We start from the raw sequence: 27,217 nt of genomic DNA on the forward strand, positions 1-27,217 counted from the left end.
CTCAATGGTGAGATGAACTGAGGTTAAAAAAAATATTAACGCATAATGTTTCAGTAGAGCACAAAATTGGCGTGCAAAGCTTAAAATACAAAGCAGCACTTTTTCCTATGTAACGAGTGATTTCTGCTTCACTACAAAATACAGCGTAAGTATCACGTCTAAATTACCTAACACAGGTACAAACCTGTGACAAGACTTTTCTAATATCCTCATACTGAGACACCTCTCTGCAGTTCCCTGTGCCCTATCCACCCCACCCCCTGCAATGAGTGATAAACACAACTTTGTTTATACTTACTGCTTTATACCTGGACATTTTTTTTGCTGGAGAGCTTAGGAATGGGGTTGGATCTTGCATATGAACAAGGTGTGGCCCCTTTGTTCTTTGCACTCTGGACCTCCCCTATGTTCAGCTTTTACCCAGTCTTGATAGGCTGGCATAATGGGAAATTTTAAAATTGTCCTAGCTCTTAAATTGAACATAGAATTTAAGATAAATTGAACATAGAAAATTCAAGAACAGCAATTAGGCATTATGAGTCTAATTCTAACAATTCAGGTTGGAATTTGTTTCCTACTTAATCCCTTTTCTTTATTTTTAAACAATTCTGCTGTGCCAATAAATGACCATAAAGGACACTCAAAGATTAACGACAAAGTGTATTCTCAGATGGTTTCAACTGTACCTGATATGGTAAAAGGATTTAGGAAGTGAATGGGTCAAGAGGACTTGGTGTATCCTGGAGGCGTAGCTGAAACATTTTCATTTATAGTTTCTGAATCTACACAGCCCACACAGAACTTTCATGGAATGCAACTCAGCTTACATTTGCTCTACTGCCATAGGAATATTAGAATTATTAATGTATTTCCATAAATAAAGGGAAATTTTTGAAGTTAACCACTAAGAATAAATAAGCACATATGGTGATATCTCTTCCTCAGACAAATCATCTTCAAAGTATTAAAACCTTTAGTATACATGAAATGACTGCAGTGTATTTGAAATTGTTTTCCTTTATTTAAGGCCTAGTCTGGTCTATGAATTTCCTGGAAATTATGTACATTGGAGTAACCAGGGACATTGTTCAGTCTATGTGATAGAGCAACATGTTTTCTAGATCATACAAATAAGAAAGAGGGTCAGAGACCCGTTGGGTTATTCTGGTGTGGAAGTTCATCCTCCTCATCAAGGAATCCTGTTCACCTCACTCACAGTGTCACTAGAAGATACATGAATTTATTGGAATGCTGAGCCGATTTCCTTAAATGATTTACTGAGCACAATCCCTGTCATCCCATAGGATCTGACTATTCATAGGATAGAAACTTCTGCCATTATACACAAAACACACTGGATTTTTGTGTATATTTCTGTAGTTTTCTTGGGTTTTGAAGTTGAAAACTTCGGAGGCAGATTCCTCTCAAAGACGATGTAAAAATAATTGCCAGATTGTCAATAGTGTTTGATAAAACTGTTCCCAACTTTTTAAAAGAGCATCTCAAATTATTCTCTGGCCATAAACATCAATAGTTCCTATTGATTGTGTGTCCTCACAATGTGAGACACAGTGAAATATGTGAGGAGGGCACAGAAAAGCTCACTCAGAGTGGAATCTTAATTTAATTTAATTTTAAAAGATTTATTATTTATGTATGCATACAAGAACTGGGGTACAGGCCAGAGGTGTGGGGGGTGAGAGGATTCACCGGAGACAGAGTGGGGAGCAGAACAGGGGGATCTACTGAAATACACTGCTGAGGGGAGCAGCAGGGAGACAGGAGAGGTCTGCTGCGCCATGTGGGTAGCTCCCTGGCCGGGAATCAAACTCGTGCTGCAGTGGCTGTGGATAGCTTCATAGATTGCATCTTAACCCCTTGCGCCACCAGGTAGGCCAGGAATTTTTATTTTTAAGAGCAGCTATAATAGGATGTATGGAATCTCCCCAGGCAAGTTAGTTGAACTGCTACTTGTTGGGCAAAAAACAGAGCATTTCCAGGTCCTGACTTACCTCATCCCTGACTGGCCTTGGCAAAGTAGCATGATTGGGTTTTCAATGGACACCATTTAATGTTTTTGAATGGGGGGCATATTTCTCTTTGGAAGAATGGCACCATGTTTGTCAAATATTAAAATGGAGGTAAGCACAGGCAAGGGTAACGGGCCAGTGAGTAGAGTTGAAACTGTTATAGAGCAACCCCGATATTAAACGGGTTCCTGGCTGTGGGTCCTCACCCGCGTGCTTTAAAGGGACTTATGAATACTCTACTACAGACACACCAAAAGGGTTAATAAAAGGTTTATTTACAAGAGAAAAAGAAATAAGGAAAATGTACAACTCAGGGAGAAAATAGGGAAATAAAGTCTTTAATGCGTCCTACCCGATCCGACGACCTGGAAACCCAAAGTCACTCTCCGAGCTGGCTGGACGCTGCGAGCTGGCGGAGAGCCCAAAAATGGAGAGCCCCCCAAAGCCCACGTGTCTGCCTTTTTGTATCCACCTGGCTGCTTCACCCCACCCTCAGGTCCCAGCCTCCTTCCCTTTGGTGGTGATGGGATTTGGAGTTCCCAGTGTCTTTGGCTTTGACCTGGGGTGGGGGGTGGAGTCCACAAAGCCTATATGGAATTTGCTTTGGGACATCCTTTTCCCCCTAACAAAACCACTGAACTTGACTGTGAAGAATGACTTAGGCTACTCTCTTAGAAACACAAGCAGACATTTCAGACTCTGGCCGCAGGTCAGGTGATATCAGTGTTTCCTCTTAGACAGTATTTCCAGAATGAACCCTGATGAGTGTAGGTATCTAAAAAGTTCTTATTTAAGTAGTGAGGAGTGCTTTTGTACTGATTAATTATTTTGGATTATTTAATTTCTGATTTCTTTTATGAAGAATTTGTGCCTTTCCTTGGAGTTTTGCATTTTTTGATATACTTATCCACAGATTAAGTATTTATACGTTTGGTTTACTAGTCTTGTTAGGGGGAAAAGGATGTCCCAAAGCAAATTCCATATAGGCTTTGTGGACTCCACCCCCACCCCAGGTCAAAGCCAAAGACACTGGGAACTCCAAATCCCATCACCACCAAAGGGAAGGTGGCTGGGACCTGAGGGTGGGGTTCAGCAGCCAGGTGGATACAAAAGGCAGACACGTGGGCTTTGGGGGGCTCGCTCTCCATTTTGGGCTCGCGGCCAGCTTGCAGCGTCTGGTCAGCTCTGAGAGTGACTTTGGGTTTCCAGGTCGTCGGATCGGGTAGGACGCATTAAAGACTTTATTTCCCTATTTTCTCCCTGAGTTGTACCTTTTCCTTATTTTCTTTTTCTCTTGTAAATAAACCTTTTATTAACCCTTTTGTGTGTGTCTGTAGTAGAGTATTCATAAGTCCCTTTAAAGCACGCGGGTGAGGACCCACAGCCAGGAACCCGTTTAATATCGGGGCTGCTCTATAACAGTCTTTTCAAAATATTTCCTTTCCAATGGATCATTACTAACAGAAATACAAATGATTTGTATATATTGACTACATCATTTTGCCTTACTAATTCTAATTTCAAATAAATACTCATTTTTATACCATGATCACATAAACAGATGTGTCGTCTGCATGTAAAGTTAGTTTATGTAAACTGTTTTTGAGCTTTTTTCCTTTTCTTTCCCACCCACCCCAACCTTAGTTTGAGATCTCCATAGGAAAATCTTGGAACTCTATACGTAAGACAGCACGTCTGAATCTTCCTATGGGCAAATGTTATTTTTTTATTGTTTTTTTTAGGCGAGAGGGTGATTCCCAACCTCTCTAATCCACCATGTTGTAGGTGGAGCTGATCTATTAATTTTTGATATTTGTCAAAGTATATAGGTTACATGTACTATTTTGATCAACAGTTAATAAATAAATATTTAATAATAACATCGAGTAAATTTTTAACACTTGGAATATTTATGCCTTTAAAATATTTAATTTATGTTACAGAAGAATATGATAAAGTAACCAATAAAATGCTTTTAAGCATAAAAATACATTAGGATAAAGTACTGTAGGGGACCAGAGTACAAATACAGGTTGAGGAGAAAAAGAAATTTTGTAAAATTTTTAGTGTTAAAAATATCATCTCTTTTAAAAATGTTTGATGGTGGGTGTCAAATTGCTATGACATTTAGATTCCATTGGATACATTTAAGAGTGAAATGACAGATTTATCTAAAATGTCAGTATTCTAATGTGCTGGAAGTTATCACTTGCAACTATTTAAACCTAAATAATTTCTTTAAAAATCTTAAATGTCAGTTTGAAAATGCGTGAGGTTAGGACAATACAGGGCAAAAAATATCCTGAGGGGAAAACACACACACACACACACAGACACACACACAAAGGGAAAGAATGTTTATTTGCCTGCATATTGTCTTATCCCTGAGGCCAGCCCATTGCTTGCAGCCAAGTGGAAACCCCCAGGCTGGAAATAGTTTTCCTCTGCAAAGGGAGAAATAAATGAGCAACTAGCTCCCCAGCCTTTCAGGATACCACAGGAAGCTTCACTCTCCCCAGACCAACAACACTGACAGGGCTTGAGTGGACTGAGAACAAGAAAGAGGAGGGTTGTCAATATGCGGTGGTGCCAATGCTGGGTCACCTCTGTTCCCAGGGGCCTGCTCTGCAGAGGACACCAGAAGCTTTCACCATTGAAGAAACTGCGGTCAGCATGGCTATGGCCCCTGTGTGCAGGATGCTGCCGGACATCCTCCAGTCACTGATATCTGTGTCATGATCACGCCTTTGGCAAGATCTTGCCACCATGGAGATACTCAAGGCCAGGGCCCCTGAAGCTGCCTGTGTCCCTGGCCCTGGCCCTATCTATCTCTTATGGCTGGCCTGCACCTCTGGATCACCTGCAGCTAGCACGCCCAGCTGTGTACCTGCACACTCTTGGCCCAGGTGTCATCACTGACCTCTGCTTTCGTGCAGTCCATGGGGGAGAATCTGCAGCCACAGGAGTGAACCTGCTATTGACCCTGGTCCTTTCTGCTGACCCTTCCAGCCCCCCTAATGTGTGACTGCAACTAGTCCCTGCAGTGCACAGGCAGCTGTAGCTGTAGCTGGTGTACACAGCCAGGTGTGTACTTAGCCATAGTCTTCCTTCTTGCAAACACCATTAGTCTATTTACCCGGAAGTAAATTTAATAAAAATATCAAACTGGGCCACCTACCTTGTTTTTCCCCCCGGGGGTATCTCACCTGTACAGTGAGCAGAATGGACCAGAGACAACTTCTTTAACTGTTTCTTCCCACCGTTCATTTCAAATTCACTGTCATCCCACATCTTTAGTGCGTCGCTGCCATTATATTTCCCTATATGCAATGACTACCTCCTAGAATATTATTTTTCCTGCTTCTATTCTTGTCCACATTATCACAGCCATTTTCAGTCATCAGCATCCAATTGAAGAACAATATATACTATTCTTGACAATAGCAGTCAGCACTCAAAGGGAGAAGAAACTGTTGGCTTATTTTGGCTGTAACCACCAACACCACTCATTCTGGTCAAGAAATAAATCCTCTTCCCAAATCCACAGTGACTGATTATCTTGTGATTGAACTAACTTGATGTCTAAATTGGTAGCTGGCAAAAATGGTGGCTGCTGAAGGCATCAGACAACCAACCAAAAAGAAAGAGGAAATCGCCTACAACCTGATTATCATGTGTTTTGAGTCTATTGTACCATTTTTTTCCAAAGTTAAGTTATTATTATTATGTAGGGTGTGTATTTATTACTGCAAGTTTCCAAAGTGCGGTATTTAACCTTTGTTGGTCACTGGACTCACTCTTACATGGGTAGATCTAAAAGAAGGAACAAATGTGCATTTTTGATGTTGTAAGAGATCATACTTTCTTTAAAAGAAGATCTACCAGTGGTTGGAAATGAGGCCAGTGTCTACTATTCTGCCAGAGATAGCAAAAGTATATTTTAAATTAATGAATAGGTATTTAATTTCATCATGTTTAATTTTGTCTCATTCTGTTAATTGGATGATTAATTTTGATAAAAAAAATGGCCCTCCCTTAAATATTCACATCATAATTGCTGGGATCTGTGAGTATGTTAGATTGTTAGGAATCTATGTTAGGAATAGTGAGATTAAGAGGCTATTAGAGAGAGGCTATGAGCCAAGATGTCTGAGCAGCCTCTGGAAATTATAAAGAAAGGAAAAGTAGTTTCATCTAAGTGTTTTTCAGGTCGTACACTTTTGTTGATACCTTGATGTCCATCTAATGAGATCCCTTCTGGACTACTAGTTTCTAAGTGTATGAGATAATATATTTATGTTTTTCAGCTACTACATTTGTGGTTTTTGTTTTGAAGAATTATGTGCTGACATTGTTTGATTTAAATTTTTTATTCTCAGATTCTTCTATAGAGCTAAATTTGGTTATGTTGTTTTCTTTTTTGTACTGTCACTGGATAAACTTTGATAAGGTATCACTTATAATTTTGATTTTATTGCTCATGATAGAAATTAAATTACAATTTTTCATATATTTTCAAAGTTTTGTATCACTGATATTCTCCTGTGGTTAATTAAAATTAAACATCTTGTTCAACATTTTGGAAAAATTTGTGTAAGTTTAATTTTCCTCCTTTAATTTAAGATAGATGGATTTTGTGTAAATATCCTGAGTTAAAAATTTTAAATTGGGAAGATATTGAATTTATTACTTTAAATATAATATAACTTTAATATAGTCAGTGACTACATAACAATTTAAATTCATTCTTTCTTATAGACATTCTTTTCTCTTTCTGATGTCCTGAGGGGTTTTTGAGGAAAGAGCCTTCATTTTCAGAAGTCTTATACCTTAACAAGAAAGATCAGTAATATACATCTGGAAAATTCTATAAAGCCTCAGAGGTTCTAGAAATACCTATTGATACTTGAAATCTTTTTATACCTTATGTACAGATAAATGAAAGACTAAATACTGCTGACGTTTTCATTGAAGACTATTTGTGAAGATCTAACTGTTTATTGGGTTATATTTCTTAAATTTTTTTTTATTACTGAGGTAACATTGATTTACACACTGCATGTGATTTAAGGGAATACGTTGTTGCTGGGAAAATAGTTAGCGTGAGTTGAAACCCAGGTCAGAATTGAGGGGTTGCAGTTCGATCTTTCCAAAGAGCCTCGGGCTGTCTTGTTGATTCTACACAAGTTTGAGTACAAACATTTCTTGGCGTGAACTAACCCGGATTCCGACCTGACAGCTCCTGATTGGTGTCCTCTGCCTATATAATATCGGGATCTTGAATCTGGAAGTTAGAGACATCACGTTTGCTGGGTTCTGAGCTGTGTCCTGTCCGTGCTCCCTGCTCTTCAGCTGACCATCATGAAGCTCTTGGCTGTCCTGCTGCTGGTGGCTGTCTCCACCTTCCTGGTCTCCGGCCGTAAGTAACGATGCTTCCCTGAAAATATGGATAATGCGTGTTCTCCCTGGAGAAACAGTGCATCAGGGTATGACTTCTTTGGGGATGTGGGTCTGTAGGATCCTAGATGCAGGCTCCTCCTGTCACCTCCAAACTCTGCCCCGTCACCATGTGGACAGACCTTTCATGACTGATCTGCCCCATCCGTGAGCTTTTCCAAACCCAATCCAAGCTCTGCTCAATTTCAGTGTTGAAATCAGATATTAATGGTGATGTCAGGAAGATATGCTTGGGAAGGCCCTTGGAGGGCTTTATAAGAAAGCAGAAACGAACACGTATTATGTATTTGATGTGGCTTTGGAGTTTTATAAAATTTGCATTTTCTCTCTCAACATGAAGCTTTCAGATGTGACAGCCTGCAATATTGCCCGTTCTCCCCCGTCCTGGCAAACCCGGTGTTCACCTACGTCTGATGAATTCTTTTTCTCTTTCAGAGACAACATCAGGTCCTACTACTGGTGAGTCTGCACTTACACTTCATCTCTTTCCCGCAATGGTGATTTTCCACGTGCATATAATCTGCTCCCCCCTTGCTCACACTTTCCTCACCCCTATCTATTCCTTGTCCTTGCAGCGGGACCAGCAGCTACAACTGGCACCACCACCAGTGAGTCCCACTTGCCCTCTTGGTGCTGGCAGCGGGGACCTTCCCCTGTCACTGTCATGCCTTCCCCCTGGGTTGGTCCTAGTGAGCCCTTAGGAAAACCCTGGGAAACCTACGCTCAGGAAGATTAAGTTGATTTCAAACAGCAAAACTGCTGATTTGTATTGTATGTGGATTGATTATCCTTGTTCTTCAGTAGAGAGGACTGGGGTATCTATTTGTGTCCCAGCAATTTAGGGTACGTTTGTCATGTCTTTCTGATTAATATTGACTGCAGGGCTGCATCTAACACTAGTGTGTGAAAGAGAGGCCAGGTAGTAGCAAGATGAAGGAGGCAGCATCATTCCTAAATGGAAAATGACATGAGGAATTAGATCACACGGGTGGGGGGGGATGGAAAACTATACACATAGGGATGTGTGTGCATGTGTGTGTGAGTGTGTGCGTGTGCATCTTATTTCCATGCTGATGCCTATTTTTTTCTCTCTTCTGAAACACGATATTCAGGACCAAAGCCCCTTCAGTGTGGGCATCTCCCAGTGTCTGGCGCATTCTGTAGGGGTGTGTGTCTTGCCCGCACAGGTGTGAGGTGCATGTCTGTTTCATCCACAGCGTGGTCTGGTGTCTTTGACCCTGGGGCATTGTTTCTTGCAGTCAGCCTCACACAATGAGCCACATGTCCTCCTGTCATGTGGGGTCCATGAAATATACTCCCTTTCCTGACCGAGTCCTGATCAGTGTGGCAGATGTGTGCATGGTGATGGCACTATCTGATTACTGAGGTTGAGTCAACTCACACATGTGGGTGTGACGCTTGCTCCTTGCCAGTAGCTCTGGTATAAGCTACTGGGGGGTGATATTTCTAAGTCTGAGCCTGGGGGGATTGATGCGGCATTTACTTATTCTCATTATTTCCAGAAGCACCATCTCTCCCATCATGTCTCACGTCTCTCACATATTTGCTGTCATGGTCAAGTCCTCATTGACACAAAAGAAGAGACAAATAGGACCCCCTCAGCCCAGGACCTGAGGCAGGGATTTTAATCGTTCCAATCAAGAGTCACTATTATTGTCCTCTGAGGACAGGTGACTCCTGCTTCCCCAACTCTTACTCTTAGGTCTCTTCCCTCCTAGACTTTCCCCCCAGCTCACTCATTCTGCTGCCACGGAAGCTGCTCAGGCCACGCTGCCCTTGGGGCAGGACCAGGAGGTCCGTCCACCAGGGATTTCCTGCTTCCCCTGAGCGGCAGCTCCTGTGACGGGAGCACACGTGGGTCTGTCTTCTGTGCTCGTGTCCTGGAGAAATGATTTGCTGCCCCTTGTGTCAGCCTCAATCCTTGGAGGGGAACTTCAAAGTCTTTCTCCCACCAAAGCCAGTTGTTGGAGGAGTGAGGAAGAGGCAGCTGTCGTCCAGCTAAAGCCCTGGCAGAATCGGGCGTTTCAGAGAACTGAGTGTGGGGGGTGTTGTCTCAGGCTGGAGCGGGACAGACTTTCCTCCACTGTCTCACCCACATCATTTCTTCCTAATTTCAGCCTCTGCTGCTACTCTGGTGCCCATGACACTTCCAGCTCTCCCTGCTACCACTCAAACAACTGCTTCTACAACCCCCACCACGAAATCTGGCCTACTAGGAGGTAACTGGCATCTGTGTGGGGTTCCTACGTTCCCTGGGTTTCCAGTTCCTCCAGGAGTGTGTTTTTTGGGACAGTGAAGAGAAGCCATTAAAAAAGCCTGGCCTTTTTTTTTGCCCCATAATTTAAAAAAGTTTCTTGTGCTGTTACAAAGTCAGCAGATAGAATCAAGCGAGCAGGAATCTGTGGATTTTGTTTACTGACTTTGCCTATTTTGCTTTCAAGTTACTGACATTGAAGGTGAAAACACGTCTCCGGCAGGGAGGCTGAGAGTCCCCGGCCAGAATGCAGTGGGGCAGCGCGTGTCCTGCGTGGGGAGCGCGTCCTGGTCCCCAGGCAGAGGCAGTTCCAGGCTGTGCCCGGGGTCAGGGCAGGGGGCATGTCCAGGGTCAGGAGGGGGTGGTCGGAGCTCAGGTCATTTCTTGGACAGCTGTGGCTTGTGTGCCAAGGGCCGGCACGGAAAGGCGCCTGTGGGTCTTGGTGCCCAATGCCAGGCGGAGCCTCTGGTTTCTCCACGGCCACGAGGAGACACAGGGAGTTGCTGCTGCGGCATCGCAGCCCTGAGGAGACGGCTCTGGGGTCCCTCTGCACCAGCCACAGCCAGGATCACACACGGCAGCTGCAGACACATGGGGCCTGTATTGAGAAGTGTGTTCCCCAGGAGGAAGGCCAGTGCACAGGCCCAAGTGTGGCCACGGGTCAGGGACATTCAATGCTTGATTTCAGAAACCTCCTCGTGGCCTGCTCTGGTATTTCCACAAACAAATAGGTTTAATGAGGTTTTCATGAGAAAGCTGTCCTGAGTGCTCTTTCCAGGATTATGGGGCTTTGGGAACCCCCTTAGAACCCCTGTTCGTGGAGGATCCTGAGGGTCTCATGGGGAACTTGCCTTCCTACAACTTGCCTTCCTGATACATTTTCCTTCCCCCTCAGCTTCTTGTGAGCTCGAGTAGAAAATGTGCTGATTTTAAGAGTATTTCTGTCATCAGAATATTCAATTCACACTCATTTTGCATCTCACACTACCTCCTTGGAATGAACATTTGACAACAAATAAATCGGAAAAATTACAAGGAGAAGCTGCTCTGAACACGTGGGCAGTAACAAAAGGGGTGGATTTGGACCTAAACATTCAAAGCCTAACACAGTCTTCAAATGTTGGTTTCCATGTCATCGTGGGGCCATGAGGGACACGTGCTCTGCTCACGCATGTGCCTGAGGAGCTGCTGGGGAGATAAGGTGGGAGGTGCTGGCCTGTGTGCACCATGTTACCCGGGAAACTAACGCTCCCCCGGGCCTCCTTGTTGCTTTGCAACTTCCAGCCTCCCGGGCTTCGTCCAGTTGCTGATGAAATCTACTTTGCACAGTTGTTAGCTGTCTATCTTCCCGATTTGAAATCTCCTGTTCCCTTGACTCCACTGACTCCAGCACCATTCTTTATCATTCTTCCTACCGGTAGGAGTAAAGTCACATGTTTTCTCCTCTGTCAGAAGGCTTGGGCAGTATCTCATTAACTTTTTTCCTCTTGCAGCTCTAAACGGCCGTTGAAGAATGTCCCTTGATATGGTCCATGAGATGGCATCAGCCTGGTCCTGCTGCATGTGATCGGCTGCCCTGGGCCCATTGTCCCTTCATTTGATTTAATTCAGCTACTACCATGCCTGCCTCTCCCCTTGCTCCTCATCGTTCTGTCTGAAATTAACTAAGCAATAAAGATAAGCAACAGCAAATGGGTGCTTTGTGCGTGGTTGGGTGGGGCGATGCAACGATTAGTTAATCCAAGGGCAGCTCCTCTGAGCTGACCCAAGGTATTGGGATAGGCCACACCTGGCCGATGGGCAAACACCAAGTTCCACTGAACACCAAGTGAGTCTGGAGCTGTTGGTGTCTGAGCTGCACTCACAGCTGGGAAATAGTGTCTCCTGTTGGTCTCAGGCTCCTGAAATTGAACAGAGTGACTCAGTGACTATGTGAAAGGAATGTGAGCAAAATCCCTGCAGAATTCCTTTCAGTGTAGCTCACACAGGAGGAGTTGATGTGAAAACCATTGAACATCTTTACATAGGCCTTTCTCTTATGTGAGGAGCGGTTGCTTCTTCATCACCAGTTGCAGCTTCACTCTCACTTCTAAATATCTACATTACCCTAAACAAGTGCAAATCCCCAATAATCCCCTCACCCCGGGACCCTCCCTGCCTTTCCTGGGCCTGCTCCTCCCTTCCCACTGCAGTGGGTAGAAGCTCAACTTCACCTTTGTGGCTTTGTGTCTGGCAACTTTTCTTTTCTTTTCTTTTCTTTTCTTTTCTTTTCTTTTCTTTTCTTTTCTTTTCTTTTCTTTTCTTTTCTTTTCTTTTCTTTTCTTTTCTTTTCTTTTCTTTTCTTTTTTCTTCTCTTCTCTTCTCTTCTCTTCTCTTCTCTTCTCTTCTCTTCTCTTCTCTTCTCTTCTCTTCTCTTCTCTTCTCTTCTCTTCTCTTCTCTTTTCTTTTCTTTTCTTCTTTTGCTGGCAGTTTTGGGATATTGAACTCATAATGGGGATGGACCCTACCCATGACCAGGCGGGACTCCTTTTCCTTTTCACTGTGGCCTCTGCTGTGGCCTCTGCTGCTCAGGTGTTAGCCAGTCTCTGTAGCTGCCATCATGGCCATTTTTCCAACTGCCTTAGCTCCCACCAGCAACAAACTGAGCAACACAACATTCAAGAAAAAGCAAGTTGGCACATGGGGCCTCCCCGGTGGTGCTGGGGTTAAAGACACAGAGCTATCAAGCTACCAGCAGCCAGTGCAGCAGGAGTTTGATCCCTGGTCACAGGGCTGACCCACATGGCACAGCAGACCTCTCCTGTCTCACCCTGCTGCCCCCCTCTACAGTGTATTTCAGTAGACCTGCCTGTTCTGCTCCCTTCTGTCTCTGGTGAATCCTCTCACCCCCTGCACCTCTGGCCTATACCCCAGCTCTTCTACATAAAAACAAATAAATAAAATAATTAAAAAAAATAAAAGAAGGAGGCTGGACTGCAGATGCCATCGCATTTGGAAAACTAATAAATACAGCCTTCCTCTTTTTCTTTTCCTAACAATTTATTTATTTATTTATACAAAACCAGGGTACAGGCCAGCTGCACAGGAGGGTGAGAGGATTCACCAGAGCCAGAGCGGGGAACAGAACAGAACAGGCAGACAGACGAAATACACTGCTGAGGGGAGCAGCGGGCGAGGCAGTGGTGGTCTGCTGCACCATATGGGACCCTCTAGCCCAACGGGATCGAACTGTCGCTGTAGAGGCTACGGACAGCTTCACAGCACTGTGCTCGACTGCCTGTGCACCAGGGGAGGCCCAGGCCTCGTAGTTGTTCTTTCTAAACTTCAGCCTCTTGTGCTCCATCCAGCTGCATATCTGATTTACTTGGACAAGTGTTTTTGTTTACCTTCCAGAGATGGAAAAATCCTGTTCAATTTCACCACTGTATTCAGCACCAGTCATAAGTCTTTAGTTTTCCTTCCTACCCCAGGTATAGAATCACAGTCTTCATCCTGCATTAGAATGTTTTGGGCAATATCTCAAAAGCTTCTTTTCTCCTGCAGATGTGATCAGAAAACTACCTCCTCCACAATAACTGAGATGGGATCACCCTTGACCTTCACATTGGATGGGCTGGCTTGGCCCAAAATGTCCCTTGATTTGATTTAATTCAACTAGTACCATGTCTTACACATCTTCCTTGTCTCCAATCAGTTTATGTGATGGAAACGATTCAATAAAAATAAGCAACATCATCAAAGTTGGTACTTTTTTGTTTGTTTGGGTGGGGTGATACCATGTTTTTGTTAATCTTAACTGACCTATATCACTGTTATATACAATGCTTTGGCTGATGAGAAAGATCTAAATTCCCTTTGATATTGCTAGACTTTCTGGTTGTTGGCCTCTGAACTGGCTCTCACATCTAGGGAATATTGTTCTCTTATTGAACACAAGCTCACAGGCACCAACATCAAAGTCTTTCAATAAAGAGATGAAGTGAGGTAAAAAAAAGAGATGTATCAGTGCATCATTTAGTTTCACTATAACCAAAATCAAAACTGATGTGTAAACCTTAAAATAACAAGTAGCCCTTTGTCTTGTTATATATGTAATATTATAATAATGAGTGACAGCTGCTCCATTATCAATTCCATTTTAGTTTCCCTTCCAAATTACCTATGGCAAGTAAAAATCCTATGACATGTCGTATCAAGTGTCCTGAATCTTAGACACCCAATCCCGATGCTCTATGCCCATCCTCCACTGCAATGAGTAATAAGCACAACTCTTACACTTAGTGTTTTATGCTGGCAGCATTTTTACTGGATACTTCGGGAGCTGAGTTCATATAGAACATGGTTCTTAGACCACGCTTCCCTAGGCTTTGATTCTGCACTGAGGAGACACAGGCCTAGCCAACCATGCTTGTGGAACTGTTCACGAAGGAGCGCTGCAAGTGGTGTAATCAGAAGACTGGGTTCGGGCTTTGTCTAGCTTGTCAGCAGCTGGTAATCACGGCGTCACCGTGTCTCATACACCAAGAGGAAGCCGGGAAGAAGGGCTGTTGCTGGAAAAATAGTTTGAGTTGAACCCGGGTCAGAATGAAAGGGTTACACTTAGGATCCTTCCAAAAAGCCTCTGGCTATAGTGTTGATTCCAAAGTGATTTGTCTGAGTACAACATTTCTTGGCATGAACTAACCCGGATTCGAACCTGACAGCTCCTGATTGGTGCCCTCTGCCTATATAATATCAGTATCCTGTATCTGGAAGTTGGAGACCTCACGTCTGCTGGGCTCTGAGCTGTCCTGTCTGTGCTCCCTGCTCTTCAACTGACCATCATGAAGCTCTTGGCCCTCCTGCTGCTGGTGGCTGTTTCTACCACCCTGGTCTCTGGCCGTAAGTAAAGATTCTTACAGAGAATAAGGATAACACTTGTTCTCAGGGAGAAACGAGGTATGAATTCGTTGTGGATGTGGGTTTGTGGTGCTCTGGAATGCTGTCTCCTCCTGGCCTCTATTCCAGATTCTATTCCCTCACCATCTGGACCGACCATTCAACACAGATTTGACTCTCTCCTTGGGTTTTTTTTTCAAATCACTCACTTTTAATGTTGAAATCAGATATTAATGTTCGTGTCAGTAAAATACGCTTAAGAAGGTCATGGGAGGGTTAGTGAAAAAGCAGATACCACCACATATATGTTGTTTGATATGTTTCTGTGTATTTTATATTATCTGTGTATCTTTCCCCGTCATTCAGCGCAACAAAGATGGAAGCTTTCAGATGTGACAGCCTCCAGTATTGTCCCTCTTCTCACTTCCCGCACCCCAAACCTGGTGTTCACCTGCATCTTATTCTTTTTTCTCTTTCAGAGATTTCAGAGGTTTCAAGTGACCTCTCTTCTGGTGAGTTTGAACTTGCACTTCATCTGTTTCCTACAGTGATGATTTTCCATGGGTGTATAACCCTCTCCTCCACCCCAGCACTTTGCTCACTTACATCCTATTTATTCTTTCTCATTTCAGAGGTACTATCACCTGTAAGTGACATTTTATCTGGTGAGTCTGCATTTGCACTTCATCTGTTTCTTGCAATGATGATTTTCCACGGGCATATAATCTCCCCCCTCCATGCCCAACACTTTGCTCACTTACACCCTATTTATTCTTTCTCATTTCAGACGTACTATCACCTGTGTGTGACACTTTATCTGGTGAGTCTGCACTTGCACTTCATCCTTTTCCTGCAATGATGATTTTCCCATTTCACTGTCAGCCTCCTAATGGGGATTTTTTTAGTGAATCCCAAACCAAAGTCTGGGAGAGTCATATTCCTGATACCCAAGTTCATTTCAAAGATAGAAATTGCTTATTTTATATATATTATCAGACAACTTAATCTGTGCCATGGGTTTACATAGTTTTGTGGATTAATGATCAATATTCTCCAATGGAAAGGACAGAGCTAAATGACTAGTCATGTCTTAGGAATTTGGGGGTTGCTTGTAATGTTTTTCCGATTAATATTGTTTTTAAAGATTTATGTATTTGTGATTACAAGAGGTGGGGTACAGGCTAGAGGTGTGGGATCCACCAGAGACAGAGTGGGGAACAGAACAGGCAGACTGACTGAAATACACTGCTGAGGGGAGCAGTGGGCAGACAGGAGAGGTCTGCTGCGCCATGTGGGTAGCTCCCTGGCCACGGATCGAACTTGTGTTGCAGAGACTTCAGACAGCTTCACAGCACTGCACTCAACCCCTTGCATCACCTGGAGCCCCTTTTCCGATTAACATTAATTCAAGACTGAATAAATCAAGAGTGTGTAAATGAAAGATCAGTCAGCCCCAAAGAAATGGTGGGAACGTCATTCTTAAAATGGAAAATGAATGATGGCGTCAGACCTCACTGTGCAGCAGAGGCAAAACTTGCATGTGGGGGCCTCAATGTAAGAAGGGCCCCATCTTTGCTGTTTGTAAAGAGGAAATCATGGTCCCCTTCTTTACATTGAGACACCTTCTGTACGTATCGGGACATGTGTGTGCATGTGTGTGTGTGTGTGTGTGTGTGTGTGTGTGTGTGTGTGTATGACTTATTTCCAGGCTGGATCCTTCCCAAAAGGCAGCATGGCCTGAACAGCTTCCATTGTAGCACGAATGAGTGTGAACTGAGATGGAAACTCTAGAAGGGAAGAGAATTCTCTTTGCTGAAACCCAACATCTTGGACATAATCCCCAAGTCAGTCTGGGCATCGCCCAGTGTCCTGCCCATGCAGGGATTATGTGCGTGTCCCTTTCATCCACAGATTGGGGTGTGGGGGACACACATGCTCACTTATTTCAGTCAGCCCTCACAGTGAGCCCCACATCCTGCTGGCCATACAGGGTCCATTATAGATGGATTTCTTCCCTTTCCTGAATGAGTCCTGATCAGTGAGGCTGATGTGTGCCGGGTCATTGCACTATGCAACTACTGAGGTCAAGTCAACTCACACATGTGGGTGTGACGCTTGCTATTTGCCAGTAGCTCTGGTATAAGGGGCAGAGGGTGATATTTCTAAGCCTGAACCTGGGGGGATTGATGGGGCATTTACTTATTCTCATTATTTCCAGAATGCACCATCTCTCCCATCATGTCTCACATGCTCTCACCTTATTGCTGTAATGGTCAAGTCCACATTGACACAAAAGAAGAGACAAATAGGACCCCCTCAGCCCAGGACCTGAGGCAGGGATTTTAATCTTTCAAATCAAGAGTCACTATTATTATCCTCTGAGGACAGGTGACTCCTGCTTCCCCAACACTTACTCTTAGGTCTCTTCCCTCCTAGACTCTCCCTCCCAGCTCACTCATTCTGCTGCCACGGAAGCTGCTCAGGCCACGCTGCCCTTGGGGCAGGTCCAGGAGGTCCGTCCACCAGGGATTTCCTGCTTCCCCTGAGCGGCAGCTCCTGTGACGGGAGCACACGTGGGTCTGTCTTCTGTGCTCATGTCCTGGAGAAATGATTTGCTGCCCCTTGTATCAGCCTCAATCCTTGGAGGGAAACTTCAAAGTCTTTCTTCCACCGAAGCTGTGAGGTGTAGGAGCGAGGCAAGAGGCAGGTGCAGTCCAGCTAAAGCCCTGGCAGCATTGGGCGTTTCAGAGAACTGAGTGTGGGGGGTGTTGTCTCAGGCTGGAGCGGGACAGACTTTACATCAGTGTCTCACCCAGAACATTTATTTCTAATTTCAGGTACCACCGCTCCTCCAGCTACCACTGCTACTACTCAAACAACTACTGGTACTACTATTGAAACACCTATGCCTTGAATGTGAAGGATAGCCTAATAGCAGGTCAGTGATTTATGTTGGTGTCCTGGTTTCCCTATTTCACAGTAGACTATATTTTTGGGGACAGTGAGGTGAATCCATGAGAACAAGCCTGTTCTTTTCATAGTACTTAAAAAGTCTTGTGTTTTTAGAAATACGCTGAACAGATAGAATCAGAGACAGCAGAACACTGCAAATTCTTTACCAATTTTGCTCTTGAAATGGGAAAATTGAACAGGAAAATGTATCTCCAGCTTAAGGCTGAGGATTCCCTTCCAGAATGCAGTGGGGCAGCGCGTGTCCTGAGTGGCGAGTGTGTCCTGTTCCACAGGCAGAGGCAGTTCCAGGCTGTGCCCGGGGTCAGGGCAGGGGGCATGTCAGGGCACAGGAGGGGGTGGTCGGACCGCAGGTCATTTCTTGGACAGCTGTGGCTTGTGTGCCAAGGGTCTGCACGGAAAGTCGCCCGTGGGTCTTGGTGCCCAACGCCAGGCGGGGCCTCTGGTTTCTCCACCACCACGAGGAGACACAGGGAGTTGCTGCTGCGGCATCGTGGCCCTGAGGAGACGGCTCTGGGGGTCCCGCTGCATCAGCCACAGCCAGGATCGCACACAGCAGCTGGAGACACGTGGGGCCTGTTTTGCGAAGTGTGCTCCCCAGGAGAAAGGCCAGCGCACAGGCCAAGTGTGGCCACGGGTCAGGGACATTCAATGCCTGATTTCAGAAACCTCCTCGTGGCCTGCTCTGGTATTTCCACAAACAAATAGGTTTAATGAGGTTTTCATGAGAAAGCTGTCCTGAGTGCCCCTCCGGGATGACTGGGCTTTGGGAATCCCCTGAGGACCCTGTTCCTGGAGGATCCTGAGGGTCCCATGAGGAAAATGAACACTGGTACATTTTCCTTCCCCCTCAGCTTCTTGTGTGCTCGAGTATAAAATGTGCTGATTTTAAGAGTATTTCTGTCATCATAATATTCAATTCACACTCATTTTGCATCTCCTACTACCTCCTTGGAATGAACTTTTGACAACGAATAAATGGAAAATGTTACCAGGGGAAGCTGCTCTGAACACGTGGGCAGTAACAAAAGGGGTGGATTTGGACATGAACAGTCAAAGCCCAACACAGTCTTCAAATGTTGGTTTCCATGTCATCGTGGGCCCATGAGGGACACGTGCTCTGCTCACGGATGTGCCTGAGGAGCTTCTGGGGGAGACAAGGCAGGAGGTGCTGGCCTGTGGGCACCATGTTACCCGGGAAACTAACGCTCCCCCGGGCCTCCATGTTGCTTTGCAACTTCCAGCCTCCCGGGCTTCGTCCAGTTGCTGATGAAATTTTCTTTGCACAGTTGCTGCCTGTCTGTCTTCCCGATTTGAAATCTCCTGTTCCCTTGACCCCACTGACTCCAGCGCCCTTCTTTATTATTCTTCCTACTCCTACGAGTAAAGTCACATAATCTCTCCTGTATTAGAAGGACAATATCTCATTAACTTTTTTTCCTCTTGCAGCTTTAACGGACATTGTAAACAAAGTCCTTGGGATACGTCATTGAGATGGAATCAGCCTGGACCTTCTGCATGTGATCAGCTGCCCTGGGCCAAAATGTCCCTTCATTTGATTTAATTCAACTGCTACCATGCCTGCATCTCCCTCTAGCTGTGAATCGTTCTGATTTCAACTAAACAATAAAGATAAGCAACAGCAAATGGGTGCTTTTGTGCGTGGTTGGGTGGGGCGATGCAACGATTAGTTAATCCAAAGCCTGACACTCTGAGCTGATCCACAGTATTGTGATAGGCCACACCTGGCCAATGGGAAGACACTAAATTCCACTGAACACTGGGCGACTCTGGAGCTGTTGGTGTCTGAGCTGCACTCACAGCTGGGAAATAGTGTTCTCCTGTTGAACAAGTCTCATAAAATTGAACAGAGTCAGTCAGTGACCATGTGGAAGGAATGTGAGCAAAATCCCTGCAGAATTTTCTTCAGTAGAGCTCATGCCGGAGTTGATGTGAAAACCATTGACTATCTCTGAAATAGGCCTTTCTCTTATGTGAGGAGCGGTTGCTTCTTCATCACCAATTGCAGCTTCACTCTCACTTCTAAATATCTACATTACCCTAAACAAGAGCAAATCCCCAATAATCCCCTCACCCTGGGGCCCTCCCTGCCATCTCCGGGCCTGCTCCTCCCTTCCCACTGCAGTGGGTAAAAGCTCAACCTCGCCTTTATGTCTTTTGTCCAGCAATTTCTTTCCTTTTCTTTCTTTTCTTTTTGCTGGAGGTTTTGGGTTATTAACTCATAATGGGGATGGGCCCTACCCATGACCAGGCGGGGCTCCTTGTCCTTTTCACTGTGGCCTCTGCTGCTCAGGTGTTAGCCCGTCTCCGTAGCCGCCGTCATGGCCGTTTTTACAACTGCCTTAGCTCCCACCAGCAACAAACTGAGCAACACAACATTCAGAAAGAGCAAGTTGGCATATGGGGCCTCCCTGGTGGTGCAGGGGTTAAAGACACAGAGCTATCAAGCTACCAGCAGCCACTGCATCATGAGTTTGATCCCAGGCCAGGGAGCAACCCACATGGCACAGCAGACCTCTCCTGTCTCACCCTGCTGCTCCCCTCAGCAGTGCATTTTAGTAGACCTGCCTGCTCTGCTCCCTTCTGTCTCTGGTGATTCTTCTCACTCCCTGCCCCTCTGGCCTATACCCCGGTTCTTCTCCGTAAAAATAAATAAATAAATAAAATAATTCAAAGAAATAAAAAAGGAGGCTGGGCTGCAGGTGCCATCGCATTTGGAAAACTAATAAATGCAGCCCTCCTTCTTGTTCTTTCTAAAGTCCAGCCTCCTGTGCTCTATCCAGCTGCATATCTGATTTATTTGGACAACTGTTTTTGTTTATCTTCCAGAGATGGAAAAATCCTGTTCAATTTGACACCACTATTTTCATGCTATTCATTCGTCTTTAGTTTTCCTTCCTACCCCATGTATGAGAATCACACTCTTTATCCTGCATTAGAATGTTTTGAACAATATCTTAAAAGCTTCTTTCCTCCTGCAGATGTGATCAGAAAACTACCTCCTCCACAATAACTGAGATGGGATCACCCTTGACCTTCACATTGGATGGGCTGGCTTGGCCCAAAATGTCCCTTGATTTGATTTAATTCAACTAGTACCATGTCTTACACATCTTCCTTGTCTCCAATCAGTTTATGTGATGGAAACGATTCAATAAAAATAAGCAACATCATCAAAGTTGGTACTTTTTTGTTTGTTTGGGTGGGGTGATACCATGTTTTTGTTAATCTTAACTGACCTATATCACTGTTATATACAATGCTTTGGCTGATGAGAAAGATCTAAATTCCCTTTGATATTGCTAGACTTTCTGGTTGTTGGCCTCAGAACTGGCTCTCACATCTAGGGAATATTGTTCTCTTATTGAACACAAGCTCACAGGCACCAACATCAAAGTCTTTCAATAAAGAGATGAAGTGAGGTAAAAAAAAGAGATGTATCAGTGCATCATTTAGTTTCACTATAACCAAAATCAAAACTGATGTGTAAACCTTAAAATAACAAGTAGCCCTTTCTCTTGTTATATATGTAATATTATAATAATGAGTGACCGCTGCTCCATTATCAATTCCATTTTAGTTTCCCTTCCAAATTACCTATGGCAAGTAAAAATCCTATGACATGTCGTATCAAGTGTCCTGAATCTTAGACACCCAATCCCGATGCTCTATGCCCATCCTCCACTGCAATGAGTAATAAGCACAACTCTTACACTTAGTGTTTTATGGTGGCAGCATTTTTACTGGATACTTCGGGAGCTGAGTTCATAACGGGGATGGACATTATACACGACCAGACGTGGTTTCTTTGTTCTGTCCACTGTGGACCTCTCAGATTTCATCCAGTCTTTATAGGTTGCCATAGTTGCAAACGGGTACTGCCAAATGAGTGTAGCTTGTATCCAGACAGATCATGTCAGTGCTGGGCAAAATCTGTGTCAGATAATGTTATCTGCTCTACAGGGGGAGGCCGCAGCTTTAAGATCACAGCCTGAATTACAGAACATGGTTCTTAGACCACGCTTCCCTAGGCTTTGATTCTGCACTGAGGAGACACAGGCCTAGCCAGCCATGCTTGTGGAACTGTTCACGAAGGAGCGCTGCAAATGGTGTAATCAGGAAGGCTGGGTTCGGGCTTTGTCTAGCTTGTCAGCAGCTGGTAATCACGGCGTCACCGTGTCTCATACACCAAGAGGAAGCCGGGAAGAAGGGCTGTTGCTGGAAAAATAGCAGGAGTTGAACCCGGGTCAGAATGAAAGGGTTACACTTAGGATCCTTCCAAAAAGCCTCTGGCTATAGTGTTGATTCCAAAGTGATTTGTCTGAGTACAACATTTCTTGGCATGAACTAACCCGGATTCGGACCTGACGGCTCCTGATTGGTGCCCTCTGCCTATATAACATCGGGATCCTGTATCTGGAAGTTGGAGACCTCACGTCTGCTGGGCTCTGAGCTGTCCTGTCTGTGCTCCCTGCTCTTCAACTGACCATCATGAAGCTCTTGGCCCTCCTGCTGCTGGTGGCTGTTTCCACCGCCCTGGTCTCCGGCCGTAAGTAAAGATTCTTACAGAGAATAAGGATAACACTTGTTCTCAGGGAGAAACGAGGTATGAATTCGTTGTGGATGTGGGTTTGTGGTGCTCTGGAATGCTGTCTCCTCCTGGCCTCTACTCCAGATTCTATTCCCTCACCATCTGGACCGACCATTCAACACAGATTTGACTCTCTCCTTGGGGTTTTTTTCAAATCACTCACTTTTAATGTTGAAATCAGATATTAATGTTCGTGTCAGTAAAATACGCTTAAGAAGGTCATGGGAGGGTTAGTGAAAAAGCAGATACCACCACATATATGTTGTTTGATATGTTTCTGTGCATTTTATATTATCTGTGTATCTGTCCCCGTCATTCAGTGCAACAAAGATGAAGCTTTCAGATGTGACAGCCTCCAGTATTGTCCCTCTTCCCACTTCCCGCACCCCAAACCTGGTGTTCACCTGCATCTTATTCTTTTTTCTCTTTCAGAGATTATAGTGGGTTCAAGTGATCTTTCTTCTGGTGAGTCTGAACTTGCACTTCATCTGTTTCCTACAGTGATGATTTTTTTCCATGGGCGTATAAGCTCCTCCCTCCACCCCTACCTAGCGTGGGGCGATTGATGGTGCATTTACTTATTCTCATTATTTCCAGAATGCACCATCTCTTCCGTCATGTCTCACGTCTCTCACATATTTGCTGTATGGACAAGTCCTCATTGACACAAAAGATGAGTCGAATAGGACCCCCTCAGCCCAGGACCTGAGGCAGGGATTTTAATCGTTCCAATCAAGAGTCACTGTTATTATCCTCTGAGGACCGGTGACTCCTGCTTCCCCAACACTTACTCTTAGGTCTCTTCCCTCCTAGACTTTCCCCCCCAGCTCACTCATTCTGCTGCCACGGAAGCTGCTCAGGCCACGCTGCCCTTGGGGCAGGTCCAGGAGGTCCGTCCACCAGGGATTTCCTGCTTCCCCTGAGCGGCAGCTCCTGTGAGGGGAGCACACGTGGGTCTGTCTTCTGTGCTCATGTCTGGGAGAAATGATTTGCTGCCCCTTGTGTCAGCCTCAATCCTTGGAGGGGAACTTCAAAGTCTTTCTCCCACCAAAGCCGGGAGGTGTAGGAGCGAGGCAAGAGGCAGGTGCAGTCCAGCTAAAGCCGTGGCAGAATCGGGCGTTTCAGAGGACTGAGTGTGAGGGGTGTTGTCTCAGGCTGGAGCGGGACAGACTTTCCTCCGGTGTCTCCCCCAGAACATTTATTTCTAATTTCAGTTACCACCGCTCCTCCAGCTTCCGCTGACACTACTCAAGCTTCAGTTGCCCCTACTTCTGGTGTCTTGAACGTGAAGGATACCATAATAGCAGGTCAGTGATTTATGTTGGGGTCCTGGTTTCCCTGTTTCACAGTACACTGTATTTTTGGGGACAGTGAGGAGAATCCATAAGAAAAGCCTGTTTTCTTCATACTTAAAAAGTCTTGTGTTTTTAGAAATACACTGAACAGATGGAATCAGAGAGACCAGACACTGCAGATTCTTCTTTCCCAATTTTGCTTTTGAAATGGGAAAATTAAATGGGAAAATGTGTCTCCAGCATGAGTCTAAGAGTCCCCGGCCAGAATGCAGTGGGGCAGCGCGTGTCCTGAGTGGGGAGCGCGTCCTGGTCCCCAGGCAGGGGGGGTTCCAGGCTGTGCCCGGGGTCAGGGCAGGGGGCATATCAGGGGTGAGGAGGGGGTGGTCGGAGCTCAGGTCATTTCTTGGACAGCCTTGGCTTGTGTGCTAAGGGTCTGCCCGGAAAGTCTTGTGGGTCTTGGTGCCCAGTGCCAGGCGGGGCCTCTGGTTTCTCCACGGCCACGAGGAGACACAGGGAGTTGCTGCTGCGGCATCGCAGCCCTGAGGAGACGGCTCTGGGGGTCCCGGCTGCACCAGCCACAGCCAGGATAGCTCATGGTGGCTGGAGACACGTGGAGCCTGTTTTGTGAAGTGTGCTCCCCAGGAGAAAGGCCAGTGCACAGGCCAACGTGTGGCCACGGGTCAGGGACATTCATTGCCTGATTTCAGAAAACTCCTCGTGGCCTGCTCTGGTATTTCCACAAACAAATAGGTTTAATGAGGTTTTCATGAGAAAGCTGTCCTGAGTGCCCCTCCAGGATGACTGGGCTTTGGCAACCCCCTGAGGACCCTGTTCCTGGAGGATCCTGAGGGTCCCATGGGGAACGTGTCTTCCTAGCCCTGGTACGTTTTCCTTCCCCCTAAGCTTCTTGTGTGCTCGAGTATAAAATGTGCTGATTTTAAGAGTATTTCCGTCATCATAATATTCAATTCACACTCATTTTGCATCTCGCACTACCTCCTTGGAATGAATATTTGACAACGAATAAATGGATAAAATTACAAGGGGAAGCTGCTCTGAACACGTGGGGCAGTAACAAAAGGGGTGGATTTGGACCTAAACAGTCAAAGCCTAACACAGTCTTCAAATGTTGGTTTCCATGTCATCGTGGGGGCCCATGAGGGACACGTGCTCTGCTCACGGATGTGCCTGAGGAGCTGCTGGGGGAGACAAGGCGGGAGGTGCTGGCCTGTGGGTACCATGTTACCCGGGAAACTAACGCTCCCCCGGGCCTCCTTGTTGCTTTGCAACTTCCAGCCTCCCGGGCTTCGTCCAGTGGCTGATGAACTTTACTTTGCACAGTTGCTGGCTGTCTGTCTTCCCGATTTGAAATCTCCTGTTCCCTTGACTCCACTGATTCCAGCGCCATTCTTTATCATTCTTCCTACCCCTACGAGTAAAGTCACATAATCTCTCCTGTATTAGAAGGACAATATCTCATGAACTTTTTTTCCTCTTGCAGCTTTAACGGACATTGTAAACAAAGTCCTTGCGATATGTCATTGAGATGGAATCAGCCTGGACCTTCTGCATGTGATCAGCTGCCCTGGGCCAAAATGTCCCTTCATTTGATTTAATTCAACTACTACCATGCCTGCCTCTCCCCCTAGCTCCTAATCTTTCTAGCTGATTTCAACTAAACAATAAAGATAAGCAACAGCAAATGGGTGCTTTTGTGCGTGGTTGGGTGGGGCGATGCAACGATTAGTTAATCCAAAGCCGGATACTCTGAGCTGACCCACAGTATTGGGATAGGCCACACCTGGCCGATGGGAAGACACTAAATTCCACTGAACACTGCGCGAGTCTGGAGCTGTTGGTGTCTGAGCTGCACTCACAGCTGGGAAATAGTGTCTCCTGTTGATCTTGTTGTAGAGCAGCCCTGATACAAAACGGGGTGCCTGACTGTGGGTCCTCACCCGCGCGCTTAAAAGGACTTATCAATGCTCTACTGCAGGCACACGTGAAAGGTTCATAAAAAGTTTATTTACAAGGGAAGGGGAAATGAGGAAAGGTACAGCTCAGGGAGAAAAATGGGAGACAAAGTTTCAAACGAGTCTTACCCGATTGGCCGATCTGGAATCCCAATGGCCTTCTGGGAGCTGGCCGCCAGCCAGGAGCCGTGAAGCCAGGAGGCGAGCAATAGCGAGACCCCCAAGGCCCATGTGTTTGGTTTTTATATCCAACCTGGCTGCTTAACTCCACCCTCAGGTCCCAGCCACCTTCCCTTTGGTGGAGACGGGATTTGTCTTTCCCAATGTCTTGATGGCTTTAGTCTGGAGTGGGGGTGGCGTCCACAAAGCCTGCATGGGTTTAGCTCAGGACATCCTTTCCCCCTAACACCACCAGCAACAAACTGAGCAACACAACATTCAAGAAGAGCAAGATGACACATGGGGCCCCCTGGTGGTGCAGGGGTTAAAGACACAGAGCTATCAAGCTGTCAGCAGCCACTGCAGCAGGACTTGATCTGGCCCACCAGGTTGCTGACCACATGGCACAGCAGCCCCAGACCTCTCCTGTCTCTCCCGCTGCTCCACTCAGCAGTGATTTCAAACAATCTGCCTGTTCTGCTCCCCACTCTGTCTCTGGAGAATCCTCTCACCCCTGCACCTCTGGCCTACACTCCAGCTCTTGTGTGCATAAATAAAGAAAATTTTTAAAAAAAGTTGACATTATGGATCTGATTCCAACAACTCAGGCTATAATTTGATTTGTACTAAATCCCTTATCTTTATCTTTCAACAACGCTGGTGAGGCAATAAATAACAATAAAGGTTACTCAAATATTAAAGATAAAGCACAGAATACCTGCTGGTTTCAGCTGCACCTGATAGGGTCAATAGGATTTGGGGAGTCAGTGGGCAAGAGGACTTGGCAACCCCTGAAAACTGACTGATATGTTTTCAGTGACAGATTGGGAGTCCCCAGGCCCACAGGTCTTGCATAGAATAGAACTCAGTTTACAGTTGCTGTATTGCCGCAGGGATATGAGAACAATTAACACATTTTCATATAGAATGAGAAATTTTGAAGTGAATAACCTTTAAGAACAATCAATACATATTGTAATTGCTTCCTCAGACAAATACTCATCAAGGAAGTCAGACCTTTAGTATCCATGAAGCCACTGGAGGACAGGTGCCGTGTTCATTCACTGTGCAAAGTCTAGTCTCACCTGTGAAATTCCTGCGAGGTGTGCGTGTTGGTGCAAGCAGACAATGCTCAGATGGGGGGGCATATCACCGTGTTTTCTGGATCACAGTTAAGAAAGAGGGGCTGAGGGGGCCGCCCTGGTGGCCCAAGTGGGTAAGCACCGCACTGTGAAGCTGTCCGCAGCCTCTGCAGCATGAGTTGGATCCTGTTGGGGAGCAACCCAAGTGGCGCACCAGACCTCTCCTGACTCGCCTGCTGCTCCCCTCAGCAGTCTATCTCAGTAGATCTGCCTGTTCTGCTCCCCACCCTGTTTCTGGTGAATCCTCTCACTCCCCGTAACTCTGGTCTGTACCCCAGTTCATACACGCATAAATAAATAAATCTGCAAAAAAAGAAGAGGGGCTGAGGCCAGTGGACGCTTCTGGTGTGGAAGTTGGTCCTCCTCAAGGTGCCCTGGTGGCCTCTTCTCCAGTGTGTCTGGGGAGATCTCTGATTTGAGGGGTCC

General features: G+C 45.6%; 1 long non-coding RNA gene across 1 annotated transcript; it reads left to right on the top strand.

The window, feature by feature from the left end:
• The first annotated feature begins 7,185 nt into the window (after window positions 1–7,185).
• LOC311184931 lies at window positions 7,186–11,444 on the top strand. Its single transcript, XR_014617100.1, has 4 exons — window positions 7,186–7,449; window positions 7,923–7,946; window positions 9,626–9,727; window positions 11,256–11,444. It is a non-coding gene; the product is annotated as an uncharacterized lncRNA (long non-coding RNA).
• Window positions 11,445–27,217: the final 15,773 nt, after the last annotated feature.

Source organism: Talpa europaea (genome assembly GCF_964194135.1).
Source record: "Talpa europaea genome assembly, chromosome: 15".
NCBI lineage: Eukaryota > Metazoa > Chordata > Mammalia > Eulipotyphla > Talpidae > Talpa > Talpa europaea.